This window comes from Pseudophryne corroboree, chromosome 8, assembly GCF_028390025.1.
Source record: "Pseudophryne corroboree isolate aPseCor3 chromosome 8, aPseCor3.hap2, whole genome shotgun sequence".
Lineage (NCBI taxonomy): Eukaryota > Metazoa > Chordata > Amphibia > Anura > Myobatrachidae > Pseudophryne > Pseudophryne corroboree.
In genome coordinates this window covers 169,743,408-169,765,384 of record NC_086451.1, presented here as the reverse complement: position 1 = coordinate 169,765,384, position 21,977 = coordinate 169,743,408, and the positions used below count along the sequence as shown (strand labels likewise).

The window sequence follows — 21,977 nt, the reverse complement described above, 5'->3', positions numbered from 1 at the left end:
TAGGAAATTAAGTTAGTTCACAAGTACATTCAAATTCAGATCTAAAGTCTAGGTAGGCCTCACGTCCTGGCAGCCCCCAGCATTTAAAAATGCCTTGATTAGAGGTAGGGAATTAAATGTAGATAAGAAGTAGACACAAAATAAGACTCCACAGAGCAATTATCAGGTGTCTTTATCAATTGTTGCATTTAAAAAAATCAAGCAATTAGGGAACACAATGTTGCGACAATGTAACCCTATTTGCAAAATAGTACTAAATAAGTTTGTCGATGTAAGACATTTGCAAAGGCGCAAACAAAACACGTTGGAAAATGCAACTGAATCTGTTTTTGGAGGTTAGAATAGATGCAGGATCAAGTAGCTCAATGGGTAGGGTATTTGATTAGAATTCAACAGGTTATAGGTTTGAATCCTGGGTATGATAGTTTGAGGTGTTATTTAATAAAGTATGTTTATATACTAGTCACACATGGCTTACTTGTACAAATGGCATGTCACCAGTTAGTGCTGACTGCTGATATGCCATTTGCACAAACACGCCATGTGTGACTGTATATGCATTTAAGGAGGGCACCCCGGCAATACCACAAACCATTGAGTGTCAAGTATACTAGATATATCTTCATATCTCATGTGCTTTCTCTGAGACCAATCTTGTTATGCCCCTTCCCCACAAGGCATGCGCCTTTTGTCCATATTGCAAAAATGGGGAGGGGGGGGGGGGCATATAATTATCTGTCACAGGGCACCAAAAAGTCTAGTTATGGCTCTGGTATGCATTATGTAATCTGGCAGACCATATCTCCAACACTGGCTGGTTGGAATAGAAATCCGGTTATCTATGTGAGCAAATGACTATCAACGATTTACTCTCAAACACTAGAAAATGGACAAAAATGGTCCCCTAAACAAATTGGTTAAATTTTGGGTTTAACCAATTTGTGTAATGACCATTTTTGACCACTTTTCTAGTGTTTGGGAGCAAATGGTTAATTGACATTTGCTCCTATACATTACCAGATTTTCATTCCATCCATCCAGACTGGATAGATAGCCTGACAGATAATTGTGTAGTGTACGCCCAGGATAACTGTCAGTTGTGCTTTCTTTTATGACGGCACATAAATGGGTGGGCAGATCCAGAGCAAGCACTGCCCACTCATGCATAGTTGTCAACTGATGTGAAGTTCCAGGGGGCAATCTCAGTTATAAAGAAAAGTATCTGGAAATTGTCCCTAGTTTAAAAAAAAAATAAAAAAAAATTGATCAACTCCATTTATTTAGTATGATATCCCAGGTGATAGGATGCCGGCAGTCAGAACAACATACTTTATTAAATAACACATCTCAAACTACCATACCCAGGATTCAAACCTATAACCTGTTGAATTCTAATCAAACACCCTACCTATTGAGCTATTTGATCCTGCATAAAAATTGTGAACATTATATGAAGCTATTGGTACTTTGAAAAAAAAAGTATCAGCATTACAACGCAGCAGATCCATGCAGTTTGCAGCCACACACTACATGTATCTGCTCAGCCACAATGCTGATTATTTCTTCACAAAGTACAAGGTGAGCTCCAAACAGAATTCTCTAGCTTAGAATTATGCCAAACCTAGAAGTCGGGCCCCCCACCCTGGGATCCCCCAGAGGGAGGCCTGCACCGTCATGCGGCAGGCTTGTCTGTTTTGGAAGCAGGCTGATGGGCAGCCCAGGCTTGCTTCAGTCTGGGCTTGGCAGGTCTGGAAGCATGAGCTTGCTTTGGGTATGCCTGACCTTGGGTACGCTTTACCTTGAGGATGAAAGGGCCAAGGGAAAGTACTTTTAGCCTTCTGCGTGGTAGGAGTCATACTAGGTAGGCAAGCTGTTTTAGCAGTAGCCAGATCAGCTACAATCTTATTGAGGTCTTCTCCAAAGAGAGTGTCTCCCTTGAAAGGAAGCACCTCCAGGGTTTTCTTGGAATCCATATCCACCGACCAGGATCTCAACCAGCTGTATAAAGTATTACCTTGGAACTGGCTCTCCACTCCCCATTATCTGGTTATCATGGCTTCCTCCGCCAGTGTCCAGACTCGCTTGCTGAAGCTCGGCCACTTCTTCCTAGCAGCAGGCTCCTGGATCACTGGGCAGCAGAGGTGCTTGGGAGCCGGAAGGGGGCGGAGCAATCAGGCAGGCAGTTGCAGTGCTGCCCAGCTATCTGTGGTGTGAGAAGAAGCAGGGGCACCCCACCGCTGGCAGTGCTGCAGCTAGCGGTGGTGGCAGCGGCGAGGCTGCTGGGCTGGGTCTTTAAAAAGGTGGAAAGCAGGGTGTTACGGCATGGAATGTACAAACTGCGAGACCCTGCTGGTAGCGCCTTTGTCTATTTAGTAGGAAGGGCACGTAACAGCCGGAGGGCAATGGAGGAAGCCCCTTTAGGGCTGGAGCCCGGCGGCAACTGACTCCGTTGTCTCTGGCAGTTCCGCCCCTGGACTAGAGGAATGGTCAAGAACATGGCAACATTTAATGCCAAAAAATGCAAAATCATACACGTCTCAAAAATACAAAGGCTAACTATAATATTAAGGGCATTATAATGGCAAGAGGAAAGCTATCTAAGTATTACTATTTCAGGTGAGCAATGTAACAAAGCAATAGGAAAGGCAAGTCAGATGCTTGTTTGCATAGGTAAAGAACCAGTAGCAGAAAAAAGTAATACAGGTTGAGTATCCCATATCCAAATATTCCGAAATACGGAATATTCCGAAATACGGACTTTTTTGAGTGAGACTGAGATAGTGAAACCTTTGTTTTTTGATGGCTCAGTGTACACAAACTTTGTTTAATACTCAAAGTTATTAAAAATATTGTATTAAATGAACTTCAGACTGTGTGTATAAGGTGTATATGACACATAAATGAATTCTGTGAATGTACACACACTTTGTTTAATGCACAAAGTTATAAAAAATATTGGCTAAAATGACCTTCAGGCTGTGTGTATATGGTATATATGAAACATAAATGCATTCTGTGCTTAGATTTAGGTCCCATCACCATAATATCTCGTTATGGTATGCAATTATTCCAAAATACAGAAAAATCCAATATCCAAAATTCCTCTGGTCCCAAGCATTTTGGATAAGGGATACTCAACCTGTAATGCCACTGTATAGGTCCTTGGTACAGCCACATTTAGAATCCTGTGTTCAGTTCCAGAAGCCATATCTCAAGCGCCTTGAGTCCTGTTGGAGAAAGAGCACTATATAAATAAATAGTATCAAAATTTGTTTCACGGCACCCCTAGGCCAAAGTTTTTTTTATTGAGAAATTCAGAAAAAAATATAAAATTAAGTAAATTGTGTTTATAGCATGTCATCCTCAGGTTCAGTTATGTTGTGAGGGAATGGTTTTGGCAATTTAATAAAGTATAAATAATTTTAATTGGTCCTGGACCACCAAACTATGCTACCAGTGCAAGAACCCCAGTTTGGAAACTACTGCCATAAAATAAACCTTTTTTGTTTTTTTTAAACTACATGTAATACACCTTAGATATCAGTTCCTAAAAGGTTTTAAACCCTTGCATACAGTAAACTACACATATTTAAAAATCCTACACCGGGCACAAGTGCTCACGGGCCAATTTCATGGCAGTCTCGGATAGGAGGGCATTGTGGATTCACCAAGGGAATGCTGATGCTGACTCCAAGAAGCCTCTTCAAGATCGCAGGAGCAGAGTCCTCTGCTTCTGCCAAATCCACTGCATGACGCTGGGGCTCTCTTGCAGGAGCCCACACCAGTGGGGGGCACCAGGGGCGGAACTACTGGCAGGGCAGGCAGTGCATTGCACTGGGGCCCCGCCGCACTCAAGGGCCCACAGCCGCCGGCATTACAATGAGTCACAATGACTCATTGTATCATGCCGCAGCCGCACACCAGCGCTCCCGTCGGGTCTGCGTCCTGCGACTCCCGCCGCCCGCCCGTCGTAACGAACAGATCAGGCCAGGGCACTACGGGCAGCAGCCGCAGCACCAGACACGCTGCCACCTCTGTAACACACGAAGAGGGAGGAGGGTCGCTTGGAGATGAGAGGAGCAGCGGCACGGGGGAGAGGAGGAGGAGGAGGGAGGTGAAGGAAGGAGCCGCAGCAGCGCTTTGTTACTGGTGGAGGCGCTGCTGCTGCCCCTCTGCTTCACTATAGGCTGTCTTCCGAGAACAGCCTATAGTGAAGCAGAGGGGCAGCAGCAGCAGCGCCTCCACCAATAACACAGCGCTGCTGCGGCTCCCTCCTCCACCTCCCTCCTCCTCCTTCTCTACTGCCCGGGAATCGTCAAGCTGCACGAGGAGCCTGAGCCAGCGGAGAGGGTAAGTATAATTCTTCTTTCTTTCTTTCTTTCTTTCTTTCTTTCTTTCTTTCTTTCTTTCTTTCTTTCTTTCTTTCTTTCTTTCTTTCTTTCTTTCTTTCTTCTCTTTCTTTCTTGGGACTGCCTGCCGCTATGTGTAAAAAGGGGGAATCTGCCTGCCGCTATGTGTAAAAAGGGGGAATCTGCCTGCCGCTATGTGTAAAAAGGGGGAATCTGCCTGCCGCTATGTGTAAAAAGGGGGAATCTGCCTGCAGCTATGTGTAAAAGGGGGGAATCTGCCTGCAGCTATGTGTTAAAAGGGGGAATCTGCCTGCAGCTATGTGTAAAAAGGGGGACTGCCTGCCGCAATGTGTAAAAAGGGGGAATCTGCCTGCCGCTATGTGTAAAAAGGGGGAATCTGCCTGCAGCTATGTGTAAAAAGGGGGACTGCCTGCCGCAATGTGTAAAAAGGGGGAATCTGCCTGCCGCAATGTGTAAAAAGGGGGAAGCTGCTTGCCGCAATGTGTAAAAAGGGGGAATCTGCTTGCCGCAATGTGTAACAAGGGGGAATCTGCCTGCCGTAATGTGTAACAAGGGGGATGCTGTCTGCCGTAATGTGTAACAAGGGCACGCTGTCTGCCATAATGTGTAACAAGGGCAAGCTGTCTGCTGTAATGTGTAACAAGGGCAAGCTGTCTGCTGTAATGTGTAAAAAGTGTACGATGTCTGCCATTATGTGTAACAAGGGCAGGCTGACTGCTGTTATGTGAAAAAAGTGTACGCTGTCTGCCGCTATGTTTAACAAGGGCAGGCTGTCTGCCGTTATGTGTAAAAAGTGTACGCTGTCTGCCGCTATGTTTAACAAGGGCAGGCTGTCTGCCGTTATGTGAAAAAAATGTACGCTGTCTGCCGCTATGTGTAACAAGGGCACACTGTCTGCCGTTGTGTAAAAAAGGGGGATGCTGTCTGCCGTAATGTGTAAAAAGGGGACGCTGTCTGCTGTAATGTGTAAAAAGAGGACGCTGTCTGCTGTAATGTGTAAAAAGAGGAATCTGTCCGCCGTAAGGTGTAAAAGGGTCTCTACCTGGTGCTACTGTGCGGCGTAATTTGAATAATGGAGACTACTGTGCACCGTTTTATGAATTGGTATTATTTTGTGGCCACACCCCTTAACCACGAAGCCACGCCACTATGTTTTTTTGCGCGCGCCTACGGCGCGCACTGCCCCTGTTTTGCATGCAGGGGTGGGGCTCCAATGCCGTTTCTTGCACACACTGCTAAAATGTCTAGTTACGGCACTGTTGCTAGGTATCCACTTCCCTGAGCAGGCCCCCCTCACCAGATCCTCTCCAGGGGTGAGGGGGTGGACTTGGATGGGATGGGATGGGGGGGGGGGGCCCAAGCCATTTTGTCGCACATGGGCCCACTGCTCGCTAGTTCAGCCACTGGGGGGCACGTCTAAAACTCTTCAGTCAGTTCTGGATTCATTCGGACCTGGACTCGTGGGTTTTACAAATAGTGTCCCAAGGGTACAAACTGGGGTTTCAAGAAGTTCCCCCTCACCGATTGTTCAAATCAGCCTTAGTCAGCAGGGAGAAGGTTTTTATTCAAGCCTCTTCGTGGTCCCGAAGCCGGACGGCTCAGTCAGACCAATCTTAAATCTGAAATCCCTTAATTTCTACCTAAAGAAATTCAATTTCAAGATGGAATCTCTCAGGGTAGTGATCTCCAGTCCGGGGGATAAAGGAGATTTCATGGTTTTGGTAGACATAAAGGATGCCTACTTACATGTTCCCATTTAGCCACTGCATCAAGCTACCTGAGGTTTGCAATTCAGGATTGTCATTACCAATTTCAGACGTTGCCGTTTGGTCTGTCCACGGCTCCGAGGATTTTCACCAGGGTGATGGCGGAAATGATGGTTCTCCTTCGCAAGCAAGGAGTCACAATTATCCCGTACTTGGATGATCTCCTGATAAAGGCGAGATCCCGGTACCAGTTGGTGCAAAACATCTACTCTCCCTGACAGTTCTTTAACAACATGGTTGGCTCCTAAACTTGCCAAAATCGCAGTTGGTCCTAATGACGCGGTTGTTGTTTTTGGGAGTGATACTGGACACAGAAGAGGTTTTCTTCTAGTGGAATGGCTCTGGAGATCCAGAGTCTGGTCAAACAAATTCTGAAACCAGCAAGAGTGTTAATCCATCAATGCATTCGGTTGCTGGGGAAGATGGTTGCGGCCTACGAGGCCATTCAGTTTGGCAGGCTCCATGCCAGAGTGTTCCAGTGGGACCTGTTGGACAAGTGGTCCGGATCCCACCTACACATGCACCGGAGGATAATCCTGTCTTCCAAGACCAGAATCTCACTCCATTGGTGGCTGCACAGTTCTCACCACCTAGAGGGGCGATGGTTTGGGATCCAGGACGGGATCCTAGGGACCACGGATGCAACCCTCCGAGGCTGGGGAGCAGTCACACAGGGGGAAAACATCCAAGGAAGATGGTCAAGTCAGGAAAGTTGTCTCCACATAAATGTTCTGGAGTTAAGGGCCATTTAATAACTGCAGACACAGTACGCACTGGGACGGGTGCCCAGCATCCTCTACGGAATAAGAGAAAAGGATTTACCAGTAGGTATTAAAATCCTATTTTCTCTAACGTCCTAGAGGATGCTGGGGACTCCGTAAGGACCATGGGGATAGACGGGCTCCGCAGGAGACATGGGCACTTTAAGAAAGACTTTAGTTCTGGGTGTGCACTGGCTCCTCCCTCTATGCCCCTCCTCCAGACCTCAGTTTGATACTGTGCCCAGTGGAGACTGGGTGCTTTTCAGGAGCTCTCCTGAGCTTTCTGACAGAAAGTATTTTGTTAGGTTTTTAATTTTCAGGGAGCACTGCTGGCAACAGACTCCCTCATCGAGGGACTGAGGGGAGAGAAGCAGCCCTACTCTCTGAGTTGCAAGGTCCTGCTTCTTAGGCTACTGGACACCATTAGCTCCAGAGGGATTGGTACGCAGGATCTCACCCTCGCCGTCCGTCCCAGAGCCGCGCCGCCGTCCCCCTCGCAGAGCCGGAAGATAGAAGCCGGGTGAGTATGAGAAGAAAAGAAGACTTCAGAGGCGGCAGAAGACTTCATGATCTTCACTGAGGTAACGCACAGCACTGCAGCTGTGTGCCTTTGCTCCCATACACCTCACATACTCCGGTCACTGTAAGGGTGCAGGGCGCAGGGGGGGCGCCCTGGGCAGCAATATAAACCTCTTTCGCAAAAATATAACATATATACAGCTGGGCACTGTATAAATGTATGAGCCCCCACCAATTTTACAGTTTAAGCGGGACAGAAGCCCGCCTCCGAGGGGGCGGGGCTTCTCCCTCAGCACTCACCAGCGCCATTTTTTCTCCACAGCACCGCTGAGAGGAAGCTCCCCGGACTCTACCCTGCTTATACCACGTTAGACAAGAGGGTTGAAAAGAGGGGGGGGGGGGCACATAATTCGCAAATTACATACAGCAGCACTACTGGGCAAACATTAAGTTACTGTTTTATTCCTTGGTTATATAGCGCTGGGGTGTGTGCTGGCATACTCCCTCTCTGTCTCTCCAAAGGGCCTTGTGGGGAAACTGTCTTCAGAAAAAGCATTCCCTGTGTGTGTGGTGTGGCGGTACACGTGTGTCGACATGTCTGAGGAAGAAGGCTATATTAGAGAGGAGCGGGAGCAAATGAATGTGGTTTCTCTGCCGACAGCTGATTGGATGGATATGTGGAATGTTTTAAATGCTAGTGTAAACTCATTGCACAAAAGATTAGACAAGGCAGAAGCTTTGGGACAGTCAGGGTCTCAACCCATGCCTGATCCTATGTTGCAGGGACTGTCAGGGTCTCATAAGCGCCCACTATCCCAGTTTGTTGACACAGATACCGACACGGATTCTGACTCCAGTGTCGATTACGATGATGCAAAGTTACAGCCAAAATTGGCAAAATCCATTCGATTTATGATTATGGCAATAAAAAATGTTTTGCACATAACAGAGTAACCCCCTGTCGCTGACAAGAGGGTACATATGTACAAGGGAAAGAAGCCTGAGGTAACCTTTCCCCCCTCACACGAGCTGAACGAGTTATGTGAAAAAGCTTGGAAATCTCCAGATAAAAGACTGCAGATTTCCAAAAGGATTCTTATGGCGTATCCTTTCCCATCAACGGATAGGTTACGATGGGAATCCTCCCCTAGGGTGGACAAAGCATTAACACGCTTATCCAAGAAGGTAGCCCTCCCGTCCCAGGATACGGCTACCCTCAAAGAGTGTGCTGACCGCAAACAGGAGATTACCCTGAAGTCCATTTATACACATTCAGGTACCTTACTCAGACCGGCAATTGCGTCGACCTGGGTGTGTAGTGCTGTAGCGGCATGGACAAATGCCTTATCTGAGGGGATGGATAGCCTAGACAAGGATACTATTTTATTGACCCTGGGGCATATAAGAGATGCTGTCCTATATATGTGTGTATGCAAACTACCGGTGGTGCTGCAGGGCCCACACCCTTTTACTTGTCTTGTAGAGCCCAGCTGCTGCAAGAAATCAGCTTGAATGCTTCAGGGGCTTGGGCATGGCCAACATGAGCCCCACACCGAAGGAGGGTGGGGGTGTTTAATGCAAACTTGGGGTTATCCAAGCGCCGCAAAAGACCGCCATGCCCCGCATGCCCCTTTTCTCTTTTCATATACAGATGAGGGTTCCAGCCAACTTTGGCCCACTGCTTGGATGACATCACTGAATGCAAATCCGTCTGCTGCAGACCTTCCCCCAGGAATGCTTGCAATAGTTGTTGCATATGGTTTAATGTCTGAGGGTGCTTCAGTATTAGGCAGCCTTCCGCCCTCCCATGTTCATCTGAAAAGATGTGGTCTCCCTGCAGTTGTTGTCCCCAGACGAGAGTTCCCTTGTGCTTCCTCAGTTAAATCTCCTTAACTTGACGAGGGTGTGCCCGAGCAGCCGCCCTCCCCAGCCCTTTCCCAACACATACTTATCTTGCATATGAGATCTCTTGATCATGAAGATAGTTCTCACAGGTTGAGGTTCATCCTGGCCCCGCTCCCCGCTGGAGAGCGCTGATGGGGACAGCAGCGGGGCTTCAGCAGCAGGGTGAGTATGTGTGGCCAGAGACCTCCCTTCCCATGTGCAGGCCTGCAGAGTGTGCCGCGCAGGATGGGGCATGTGACACTCTCCCTCCCTGGGGCTCTTCCAGATGTAGCTCCTCAGCAGTATTTTTCCCGGGCTGCGCGGCGCTCTCCCCGACTGGCATCCGCCCTGGAACACTGCCTTCCTCAACGCAACATCAGCAGGGGGCCCGGGCCTCATCACCTTCCCAGGTCTTTCTCATGTATGTATCATGTATGTGAGTGTGATATATGTATGAATCATATATGTTTGTGATATATATATATATATATATATATATATGTATCTATCTATCTATCTATCGTATGTGTGTGTGTGTATATATGTATCTATCATGTATGTATGTATGTATCTATCTTGTATGTATGTGTTCTATCTATCTATCTATCTATCTATCTATCGTGTGTGTGATATATGTATGTATCTATCATGTATGTGTTATATGTATGTATCACACCTTCCTCTATACATATACATACATACATACATACATACATACATACACACACACCTATATCTGTACGTACACTGACATACACACACCAACATCTATACATAAACACGCTGACCCCTAAACGTACACCAACGTACCCACATGTGAATCTATACATACATGTGCTGACACCTGGACATACACTGATGTACCCACACCTAACATCTATACATACACATGCTAACAACTGGACGTATACAGACGTACCCACATTTGCATCCATGCATATATAGATGTAGGTGTGTGTACGTCAGTGTACGTCCAGGTGTCAACGCGTGTATGTATAGATGCAGGTGTGGGTACGTCTGTGTATGTCCAGGTGTCAGAATGTGTATGTATAGATGCAGGTGTGGGAACGTCAGTGTAGGTTCAGGTGTCAGCGCGTGTATGTATAGATGCAGGTGCTTGTATGTCCAGATGTCAGTGCATGTATGTATAGATGCAAGTGTGGGTACGTCGGTGTATGTCCATTTGTCAGCGCGTGTATATATAGATGCAGGTGCTTGTATGTTGGTGTATGTCCAGGTGTCAGCATGTGTATGTATAGATGCAGGTGTGGGAATGTTGGTGTATGTCCAGGTGTCAGGGCGTGTATGTATGGATATTAGGTGTGGGTACATCAGTGTATGCCCAGGTGTTAGCGCATGTATGTATAGATGCATGGTATCTCCTATGCAAAATAAGTATGACTTGGGATAGAGCTGGGGAGGGCCGCTGCTCAGGCACATCTCTGTCAAGTAAAGGAGATTCAACTGAGGCAGCACAAGGGAACTCTCATCTGGGGACAACAACTGCAGGGAGAACACATATTTTCAGATGAACATGGGAGGGCAGAAGGCTGCCTAATACTGAAGCACCCCCAAACAACAAACCAAATGCAACAACTAGTGCAAGCATTCCTGGGGGAAGGCCTGCAGCAGATGGATTTGCATATGGTGATGTCATCCAAGCAGTGGGTCAAAGTTGGCTTCAACCCTCGTCTGCATATGAAAAGAGAAAAGGGGCGTGCAGGGCATGGCGGCCTTTTGCGGCGCTTGGAAGACCCCTAGTTCGCATTAAACACCTCCACCCTCCTTCGGTGTGGGGCTATGCCCCAGCCCCTGAAGCATTCAAGCTGATTTCTTGCAGCAGCTGGGCACTGTAACAGCTCCAGAGCTGCTCTGTAAGGCAAGTAAAAAGGTGTGGGCCCTGCAGCACTACCTGTAGTTTGCATTGTGCGTTGGAAGGCACAAAGTAAGCAGACGGGAGAAGTCAGGATAGTGCGCAAGGGCATAGAAGGGAGCAACTCAAGAAAAGAGAAGTGGAAACAGACAGCAAACTAGGCTGGAGAGAGACCTGAGACAAAGAGATCTGAATTATACGAGAGCCGACCAGGGGAAACACAAATTATGCAGTCAAGTGTCCAACATTTGGGGAAACCGCAGGTGCAGCACACCCAGAGTGCAATGGGTGAGCCTTGCCCTGGGAGAAGCACCTTCATGATCATAGTATCTCACCTGGCAGGTAAGTAGGAGTTGGGCTAGAGCTGGGGAGGGTCGCTGCTCGGGCACCCCCCTGTCAAGTGAAGGAGATCCAACTGAGGCAGCACAAGGAAACTCTCGAAAGAAGAACAAGGCTAGAGGAAGATCTGAGACAAATAAATCTGACTTTTACCAGAGCTGACCAGAGGAAAGCACAAACACAGTCCCCCACTACCACAAATAATGCAGTCGAGTTTCCCACATTTGGGGAAATCACAGGGGTCAGCATACCCAGAATGCAATGAATGAACCTCACCCTGGGAGAACAATCTTCATGACCATGGTATCTCCTATGCAAAATAAGTATGATTTGGGATAGGGCTGGGGAGGGCCGCTGCTCAGGCACATCTCTGTCAAGAATTTATAAAGTCTATACATATATATAACCAAATGTCAATATATATATATAGAACCCAGCGCTCCTATCAAAACGTATCTATTTCACCAATTTGTTGCTTATTTAATCTTTATACATCTATTAATTTTCACCATATATTATAAAATGCTGCTCCCATAGGTAGTACTGTTCTACCAATAATAAACCAAATTTTAAAGATAATCACACTTGTTATCAAGGGAGCGCAAAAAATAAAATGTACAAGCTCTTTATTTTTAAAAAATATATATAGACAGAAGAAACCCACATTCAATAAAATACAATGGAGTCAACATATATAGGCACCACTATCCATATCTAAATGTAATCAGGATCTATTTCATATTGCCCTTGATGACAACGGAATGTTTATTAAAGTGTCCAAAAAATCCTCCTGGATACAGCTGTTGTAATTTAATCGTTACTTTCCAATTGTAATTGATACATTAAATTCCTTCTTGTGGATGAACAGCAACAGTTGTAACCAACGCCTCTTATTTACTGCAGTTAAAGTTCATATGTAACTCACGTGAGTAATGAAAGAAAACAGGGGGAGAGCGCTGTGATGGTTGGTGAAACACAGTGGTATGCTACGACCCCCGTTAACCGTGGCTGGATCTTATTGGCACTCGCGGTCGGGATATTTCTCCCTGCCGTGGGGTAGAGACCTCCTTTTGCTCGGTCTCAAATTGCTTTTTCCCCTTCACCGCTGTCTTTACATCAGACGTCCGCTGTGATGTAGCTCGTTCATGAACGGGCTTATATCTCAGCAATCAGAGTGTCCGGTAATCACCTTCTTACGCGTTTCTCCGCTGTTATCCAAGAGCGGTTTCGTCAGAGGATACATCAGCAGCCTAGCAGGCTCTTTTTAAAATGCACCGGACCAATAGCATTACTAATTAGTTGATTGGATACATACATGTACTAATTGGATGCATACATGTAATGACCCACATATGGAACAACTTTCTAATTGCAATTGCACATATAAAGGCATTTCATAATATAAAAATAAGCAACATGGTGATTAAAAATAATAATAAAATAAGCAACAAGGTGGTTTAAAAAATAACAGAAAATATATAATCTATATACAGATTAACCTATAATCTTTCAATCAATACCTCATATCTATAATCACATATACATAATTCAGAGACTCAGCACTAAGGATCCCCATTTACTTATATAAAACCTTTTAGGGTAACATAAATCCATGCCACTACTAAAGCAGTTCTTGTGGTGCAGGGGAAACATCAAATGCACTCTATGCAGCTAGTCCCATGTTCGAATCCAACCCGCTCAGCTTAACATCCATATTATTTATTTACTTTTAATGGGATCATTCTATCAATTCATTTTTACCTTTAATTTTTGTTAATATTTTTTCTATATTTCATTATTTTAACCCCTGGAATAATTACATTGCTGTTTAAACAACAAAAAGAAATGAAGAAAAAATAAATATTAAACAGACAATTTAAGGATTCGAAGATTTAAATATTTAAAGATTTTAAAATTTAAAACAGGGAGGGGGGGGGGGGAGGGGGGCCTTTTGGGAGAAGGAGGGGGAAAAAAAATAGAAAAAAAAAATATATATATAGAACCAAGAGAAAGTGTAAAAAGAGGATGGAGGAAGAAATCTGATGTTCATCATTACTAGTGGATTTTACTAAAGAACTTTAAAGGAACACACACAACAGGATTATACAGTTTCGTCCTAAGAGGAAAGCTGTTTCCAAAATAGCTACTTCTAATAATTTTGTTTATTTATTAAACATACAATAAATGGATATTCAATAAATAATATATTAGGTAAATCAATAGATAAAATCTTCAGAGACTGCCAATGTTGTTCAGTTCGATGCTCTCATTCAGACCATCAGGTGTAAGGGTACCCAAAGAAAAAATCCAAAATGCCTCCCTTGTCAAGTAAAGGAGATTCAACTGAGGCAGCACAAGGGAACTCTCATCTGGGGACAACAACTGCAGGGAGAACACATATTTTCAGATGAACATGGGAGGGCAGAAGGCTGCCTAATACTGAAGCACCCCCAAACAACAAACCAAATGCAACAACTAGTACAAGCATTCCTGGGGGAAGGCCTGCAGCAGATGGATTTGCATATGGTGATGTCATCCAAGCAGTGGGTCAAAGTTGGCTTCAACCCTCGTCTGCATATGAAAAGAGAAAAGGGGCGTGCAGGGCATGGCGGCCTTTTGCGGCGCTTGGATGACCCCTAGTTCGCATTAAACACCTCCACCCTACTTCGGTGTGGGGCTCATGTTGGCTATGCCCCAGCCCCTGAAGCATTCAAGCTGATTACTTGCAGCAGCTGGGCACTGTAATAGCTCCAGAGCTGCTCTGTAAGGCAACTAAAAGGGTGTGGGCCCTGCAGCACTACCTGTAGTTCGCATTGTGCGTTGGAAGGCACAAAGTAAGCAGACGGGAGAAGTCAAGATAGTGCGCAAGGGCATAGAAGGTAGTGGCTCAAGAAAAGAGAAGTGTAAACAGACAGCAAACTAGGCTGGAGAGAGACATGAGACAAAGAGATCTGAATAATACGAGAGCCGACCAGGGGAAACACAAATTATGCAGTCAAGTTTCCCACATTTGGGGATATCGCAGGAGCAGCACACCCAGAGTGCAATTGGTGAGCCTTGCCCTGGGAGAAGCACCTTCATGATCATAGTATCTCACCTGGCAGGTAAGTAGGAGTTGGGCTAGAGCTGGGGAGGGTCGCTGCTCGGGCACCCCCCTGTCAAGTGAAGGAGATCCAACTGAGGCAGCACAAGGGAACTCTCGAAAGAAGAACAAGGCTAGAGGAAGATCTGAGACAAAGAAATCTGACTTTTACCAGAGCTGACCAGAGGAAAGCACAAACACAGTCCCCCACTACCACAAATAATGCTGTCAAGTTTACCACATTTGGGGAAATAACAGGGGTCAGCATACCCAGAATGCAATGAATGAACCTCACCCTGGGAGAACAATCTTCATGACCATGGTATCTCCTATGCAAAATAAGTATGATTTGGGATAGGGCTGGAGAGGGCCGCTGCTCAGGCACATCTCTGTCAAGTAAAGGAGATTCAACTGAGGCAGCACAAGGGAACTCTCATCTGGGGACAACAACTGCAGGAGGTACACATATTTTCAGATGAACATGGGAGGGCAGAAGGCTGCCTAATACTGAAGCACCCCCAAACAACAAACCAAATGCAACAACTAGTGCAAGCATTCCTGGGGGAAGGCCTGCAGCAGATGGATTTGCATATGGTGATGTCATCCAAGCAGTGGGTCAAAGTTGGCTTCAACACTCATCTGCATATGAATAGAGAAGAGGGGCGTGCAGGGCATGGCGGCCTTTTGCGGCGCTTGGATGACCCCTAATTCGCATTAAACATCTCCACCCTCCTTCGGTGTGGGGCTCATGTTGGCTATGCCCCAGCCCCTGAAGCATTCAAGCTGATTTCTTGCAGCAGCTGGGCACTGTAACAGCTCCAGAGCTGCTCTGTAAAGCATGTAAAAGGGTGTGGGCCCTGCAGCACTACCTGTAGTTTGCATTGTGCGTTGGAAGGCACAAAGTAAGCAGACAGGAGAGGTCAGAATAGTGCGCAAGGGCATAGAAGGGAGCGGCTCAAGAAAAGAGAAGTGGAAACAGACAGCAAACTAGGCTGGAGAGAGACCTGAGACAAAGAGATCTGAATTATACGAGAGCCGACCAGGGGAAACACAAATTATGCAGTCAAGTGTCCAACATTTGGGGAAATCACAGGGGCAGCACACCCAGAGTGCAATGGGTGAGCCTTGCCCTGGGAGAAGCACCTACATGATCATAGTATCTCACCTGGCAGGTAAGTAGGAGTTGGGCTAGAGCTGGGGAGGGTCGCAGCTCGGGCACCCCCCTGTCAAGTGAAGGAGATCCAACTGAGGCAGCACAAGGGAACTCTCGAAAGAAGAACAAGGCTAGAGGAAGATCTGAGACAAAGAAATCTGACTTTTACCAGAGCTGACCAGAGGAAAGCACAAACACAGTCCCCCACTACCACAAATAATGCAGTCAAGTTTCCCACATTTGGGGAAATCACAGGGGTCAGCATACCCAGAATGCAATGAATGATCCTCAACCTGGGAGAACAATCTTCATGACCATGGTATCTCCTATGCAAAATAAGTATGATTTGGGATAGAGCTGGGGAGGGCCGCTGCTCAGGCACATCTCTGTCAAGTAAAGGAGATTCAACTGAGGCAGCACAAGGGAACTCTCATCTGGGGACAACAACTGCAGGGAGAACACATATTTTCAGATGAACATGGGAGGGCAGAAGGCTGCCTAATACTGAAGCACCCCCAAACAACAAACCAAATGCAACAACTAGTACAAGCATTCCTGGGGGAAGGTCTGCAGAAGACGGATTTGCATACAGTGATGTCATCCAAGCAGTGGGCCAAAGTTGGCTGGAACCCTCATCTGCATATGAAAAGAGAAAAGGGGTATGCAGGGAATGGCGGCCTTTTGCGGCGCTTGGATGACCCTTAGTTCGCATTAAACACCCCACCCTCCTTCGGTGTGGGGCTCATGTTGGCAATGCCCCAGCCCCTGAAGCATTCAAGCTGATTTCTTGCAGCAGCTTGGCACTGTAACAGCTCCAGAGCTGCTCTGTAATGCAAGTAAAAGTTTGTGGGCCCTGCAGCACTACCTGTAGTTTGCATTGTGCATTGGAAGGCACAAAGTAAGCAGACAGGAGGAGAAATCAGGATAGTGCACAATGGTATAGAAGGGAGGAGCTCAAAAAAAAAGAAGTGGAAACAGACTGCAAACTAGGCTGGAGAGAGACCTGAGACAAAGAGATCTGAATTATATGAAAGCCGACCAGTGGAAACACAAATTATGCAGTCAAGTTTCCCACATTTGGGGAAATCACAGGGGCAGCACACCCAGAGTGCAATGGGTGAGCCTTGCCCTGGGAGAAGCACCTTCATGATCATAGTATCTCACCTGGCAGGTAAGTAGGAGTTGGGCTAGAGCTGGGGAGGGTCGCTGCTTGGGCACCCCCCTGTCAAGTGAAGGAGATCCAACTGAGGCAGCACAAGGGAACTCTCGAAAGAAGAACAAGGCTAGAGGAAGATCTGAGACAAAGAAATCTGACTTTTACCAGAGCTGACCAGAGGAAAGCACAAACACAGTCCCCCACTACCACAAATAATGCAGTCAAGTTTCCCACATTTGGGGAAATCACAGGGGTCAGCATACCCAGAATGCAATGAATGAACCTCACCCTGGGAGAACAATCTTCATGACCATGGTATCTCCTATGCAAAATAAGTATGATTTGGGATAGGGCTGGGGAGGGCCGCTGCTCAGGCACATCTCTGTCAAGTTAAGAAGATTCAACTGAGGCAGCACAAGGGAACTCTCATCTGGGGACAACAACTGCAGGGAGAACACATATTTTCAGATGAACATGGGAGGGCAGAAGGCTGCCTAATACTGAAGCACCCCCAAACAACAAACCAAATGCAACAACTAGTGCAAGCATTCCTGGGGGAAGGCCTGCAGCAGATGGATTTGCATATGGTGATGTCATCCAAGCAGTGGGTCAAAGTTGGCTTCAACCCTCGTCTGCATATGAAAAGAGAAAAGGGGCGTGCAGGGCATGGCGGCCTTTTGCGGCGCTTGGATGACCCCTAGTTCGCATTAAACACCTCCACCCTCCTTCGGTGTGGGGCTCATGTTGGCTATGCCCCAGCCCCTGAAGCATTCAAGCTGATTTCTTGCAGAAGCTGGGCACTGTAACAGCTCCAGAGCTGCTCTGTATGGCAAGTAAAAGGGTGTGGGCCATGCAGCACTACCTGTAGTTCGCATTGTGCGTTGGAAGGCACAAAGTAAGCAGATGGGAGAAGTCAGGATAGTGCGCAAGGGCATAGAAGGGAGCGGCTCAAGAAAAGAGAAGTGGAAACAGACAGCAAACTAGGCTGGAGAGCTCTTCTGTCTATATTTTGCAAACCTGCTCTTGTCCTCTCCAGCTGCTCCATGTAGATTTGACGTCTGGAAAGGTGCATAACCCACTGACAAGCAGGCACACTCCTGCATGAGTTTTCTCTCTCACTAGCTGGATGATACACAATCATTTGCATGTGCTCCACCTCTGACACACCACCCACCCAACCACCCAGTGACCAGAGCCACCCACAAGCCAACTGGCTCCGTGATTTAATTTGCACAGTGTAGTCATCAAGGCAGCATGTCCTTCTCAATGGAAGGATCTCTGGTTCCATGGAATCTTCCACATTGGAATGCTGCGGAATAAAAAGGATTTAAATATTCAGCTTGCTAGCATTCAATGTACCTGCGGCTTGGCTTTAGCACATGGGTCTTCATCCTGTGGCCCTCCAGCTGCTGTGAAACTACACATCCCAGCATGCCCTGCCACAGTTTTGCTATTAAGGTATGCTAAAACTGAGGCAGGGCATGCTGGGATGTGTAGTTCCACAGCAGCTGGAGGGTCGCAGGTTGAAGACCCATGTTCTAGCATGCCTGTTCTATGATGCATGTACCGTGATGTCACAATCAGCTTGGAATGGGGTGTCTAGCAGGCATTTGCTGACAGCCACTTGAGGGAGACACACATCAGGAGATGCAGCATATCGGAGGTCTTCGATGCCTTTCCAGCAAATGCACACCACCTGCTGCTGGTCTGGACACAAAACAATGCCCACAATCGAAGTCCCAAAATGCCCAACTACAGGATTCATGTAAGTAGTGAATTTAGGAATGAATTTAGAAGTAGGAAATTAAGTTAGTTCACAAGTACATTCAAATTCAGATCTAAAGTCTAGGTAGGCCTCACGTCCTGGCAGCCCCCAGCACTTAAAAATGCCTTGATTAGAGGTAGAGAATTAAATGTAGATAAAAAGTAGACACAAAATAAGACTCCACAGAGCAGTTATCAGGTGTCTTTATCAATTGTTGCATTTAAAAAATCAAGCAATTAGGGAACACAATGTTGCAACAATGTAACCCTATTTGCAAAATAGTACTAAATAAGTTTGTCGATGTAAGACATTTGCAAAGGCGCATCCAAAACACGCTGGAAAATGCAACTGAATCTGTTTTTGGAGGCTAGAATAGGAAATGTGCATCGGTCCTACAAGTACTGAAAGCTCTTCTACCATCTCCCTTTGTACATTCAAATTCAGATCTAAAGTCTAGGTAGGCCTCACGTCCTGGCAGCCCCCAGCATTTAAAAATGCCTTGATTAGAGGTAGAGAATTAAATGTAGATAAGAAGTAGAAACAAAATAAGACTCCACAGAGCAGTTATCAGGTGTCTTTATCAATTGTTGCATTTAAAAAATCAAGCAATTAGGGAACACAATGTTGCAACAATGTAACCCTATTTGCAAAATAGTACTAAATAAGTTTGTCGATGTAAGACATTTGCAAAGGCGCATCCAAAACTTGCTGGAAAATGCAACTGAATCTGTTTTTGGAGGCTAGAATAGGAAATGAGCATTGGTCCTACAAGTACTGAAAGCTCTTCTCCCATCTCCCTTTTCTGAAAAGCCATTTAATATATGGTTCCCAGATAGGGGACATATCAGATATTGCCTTTCAAAAGCAGCAAATATCATACCACTTCTATTGCCATCAAAGATAAACATTGATTGTTTTCAGATATTGGATTGAAAAAGCAGTCTTTATTGACATAAAGAAGCAAAAAAACATACATAAACATTACACACATAAGTACCGTGTTGCAGCACAGCCAAAACACAATACAAATGCTGTCGGTATAGTACAGTTCAAGAACTACAGCACAGGCCAGCCTACACTATAAATCATGAACTGCACTATACATTTAAACAATACAATAATACAACAGTTAATAAGGCTATGGGTGTGGAGTGTAAGAGGGTGAAGGAATCACAAGCCCGAAGCTTTATTGAAAGACAGACACATATAAAGGGAGGATTAATAAATACAAAGATATCCTTTACTATAGAATGTAGTCCAATCCGGTCTTTCAACTCTTCCACAACTGAAAAACGGATAGTGTTCCCAAGCCTTCCATCCTGGAATATCTTCAGTCTCTCGCCAATGAAGAAAACAATCCCTCCAGCAGACTCTACAACCACGATACAAGATCACAGCCAAAAGGGCGAGAAGCAACTACACTTGCGTTTAACCAAAATGGCTAAAACTTAGTGAAGGAAAGTGCAGTGCACCAAAACATAAGCTGACACAATATAGGAGAATGCGCCAGCATATATGCTCTTCTATCTATATTTTGCAAACCTGCTCTTGTCCCCTCCAGCTGCTCCATGTAGATTTGACGCCTGGCAAGGTGCATAACCCACTGACAAGCAGGCACACTCCTGCATGAGTTTTCACTCTCACTAGCTGGATGATACACATTCATTTGCATGTGCTCCACCTCCGACACACCGCCCACCCAACCACCCAGTCACCAGAGCCACCCACAAGCCAACTGGCTCCGTGATTTAATTTGCACAGTGCAGTCATCCAGGCAGCATGTCCTTCTCAATGGAATAATCTCTGGTTCCATGGAATCTTCCGCATTGGAATGCTGCGGAACAAAAATGATTTAAACATTCAGCTTGCTAGCATTCAATGTACCTGCGGCTTGGCTCTAGCACATGGGTCTTCATCCTGTGGCCCTCCAGCTGCTGTGAAACTACACATCCCAGCATGCCCTGCCACAGTTTTGCTATTAAGGTATGCTAAAACTGAGGCAGGGCATGCTGGTATATGTAGTTCCACAGCAGCTGGAGGGTCGCAGGTTGAAGACCCATATTCTAGCATGCCTGTTCTATGATGCATGTTCCGTGATGTCACAATCAGCTTGGAATGGGGTGTCTAGCATGCATTTGCTGACAGCCACTTGAGGGAGACACACATCAGGAGATGCAGCATATCGGAGGTCTTCGATGCCTTTCCAGCAAAATGCACACCACCAGCTGCTGGTCTGGACACAAAACAATGCCCACAATTGAAGGCTCAAAATGCCCAACTACAGGATTAATATAAGTAGTGAATTTAGGAATGAATTTAGAAGTAGGAAATTAAGTTAGTTCACAAGTACATTCAAATTCAGATCTAAAGTCTAGGTAGGCCTCACGTCCTGGCAGCCCCCAGCATTTAAAAATGCCTTGATTAGAGGTAGGGAATTAAATGTAGATAAGAAGTAGACACAAAATAAGACTCCACAGAGCAATTATCAGGTGTCTTTATCAATTGTTGCATTTAAAAAAATCAAGCAATTAGGGAACACAATGTTGCGACAATGTAACCCTATTTGCAAAATAGTACTAAATAAGTTTGTCAATGTAAGACATTTGCAAAGGCGCAAACAAAACACGCTGGAAAATGCAACTGAATCTGTTTTTGGAGGTTAGAATAGATGCAGGATCAAGTAGCTCAATGGGTAGGGTATTTGATTAGAATTCAACAGGTTATAGGTTTGAATCCTGGGTATGATAGTTTGAGGTGTTATTTAATAAAGTATGTTTATATACTAGTCACACATGGCTTACTTGTACAAATGGCATGTCACCAGTTAGTGCTGACTGCTGATATGCCATTTGCACAAACACGCCATGTGTGACTGTATATGCATTTAAGGAGGGCACCCCGGCAATACCACAAACCATTGAGTGTCAAGTATACTAGATATATCTTCATATCTCATGTGCTTTCTCTGAGACCAATCTTGTTATGCCCCTTCCCCACAAGGCATGCGCCTTTTGTCCGTATTGCAAAAATGGGGAGGGGGGGGGGGCATATAATTATCTGTCACAGGGCACCAAAAAGTCTAGTTATGGCTCTGGTATGCATTATGTAATCTGGCAGACCATATCTCCAACACTGGCTGGTTGGAATAGAAATCCGGTTATCTATGTGAGCAAATGACTATCAACGATTTACTCTCAAACACTAGAAAATGGACAAAAATGGTCCCCTAAACAAATTGGTTAAATTTTGGGTTTAACCAATTTGTGTAATGACCATTTTTGACCACTTTTCTAGTGTTTGGGAGCAAAT

The 21,977-nt window shown here is 45.8% G+C and overlaps 8 non-coding genes across 8 annotated transcripts; all 8 read right to left on the bottom strand.

The window, feature by feature from the left end:
• Positions 1 to 11,360: 11,360 nt before the first annotated feature.
• LOC134953140 (U1 spliceosomal RNA) lies at positions 11,361 to 11,523 on the bottom strand. Its single transcript, XR_010185451.1, has one exon. It is a non-coding gene; the product is annotated as a U1 spliceosomal RNA (small nuclear RNA).
• A 152-nt stretch (positions 11,524 to 11,675) lies between these two features.
• LOC134950345 (U1 spliceosomal RNA) lies at positions 11,676 to 11,839 on the bottom strand. The gene has a single exon (XR_010183280.1). It is a non-coding gene; the product is annotated as a U1 spliceosomal RNA (small nuclear RNA).
• Positions 11,840 to 14,461: 2,622 nt separating this feature from the next.
• On the bottom strand, positions 14,462 to 14,624 carry LOC134952817 (U1 spliceosomal RNA). The gene has a single exon (XR_010185214.1). It is a non-coding gene; the product is annotated as a U1 spliceosomal RNA (small nuclear RNA).
• Positions 14,625 to 14,776: 152 nt separating this feature from the next.
• Positions 14,777 to 14,940, bottom strand: LOC134951258 (U1 spliceosomal RNA). Its single transcript, XR_010184032.1, has one exon. It is a non-coding gene; the product is annotated as a U1 spliceosomal RNA (small nuclear RNA).
• A 671-nt stretch (positions 14,941 to 15,611) lies between these two features.
• Positions 15,612 to 15,774, bottom strand: LOC134953185 (U1 spliceosomal RNA). The gene has a single exon (XR_010185467.1). It is a non-coding gene; the product is annotated as a U1 spliceosomal RNA (small nuclear RNA).
• A 152-nt stretch (positions 15,775 to 15,926) lies between these two features.
• On the bottom strand, positions 15,927 to 16,090 carry LOC134951528 (U1 spliceosomal RNA). Its single transcript, XR_010184252.1, has one exon. It is a non-coding gene; the product is annotated as a U1 spliceosomal RNA (small nuclear RNA).
• Positions 16,091 to 16,763: 673 nt separating this feature from the next.
• LOC134952218 (U1 spliceosomal RNA) lies at positions 16,764 to 16,926 on the bottom strand. The gene has a single exon (XR_010184789.1). It is a non-coding gene; the product is annotated as a U1 spliceosomal RNA (small nuclear RNA).
• A 152-nt stretch (positions 16,927 to 17,078) lies between these two features.
• Positions 17,079 to 17,242, bottom strand: LOC134950524 (U1 spliceosomal RNA). Its single transcript, XR_010183428.1, has one exon. It is a non-coding gene; the product is annotated as a U1 spliceosomal RNA (small nuclear RNA).
• Between the last annotated feature and the right edge of the window lie 4,735 nt (positions 17,243 to 21,977).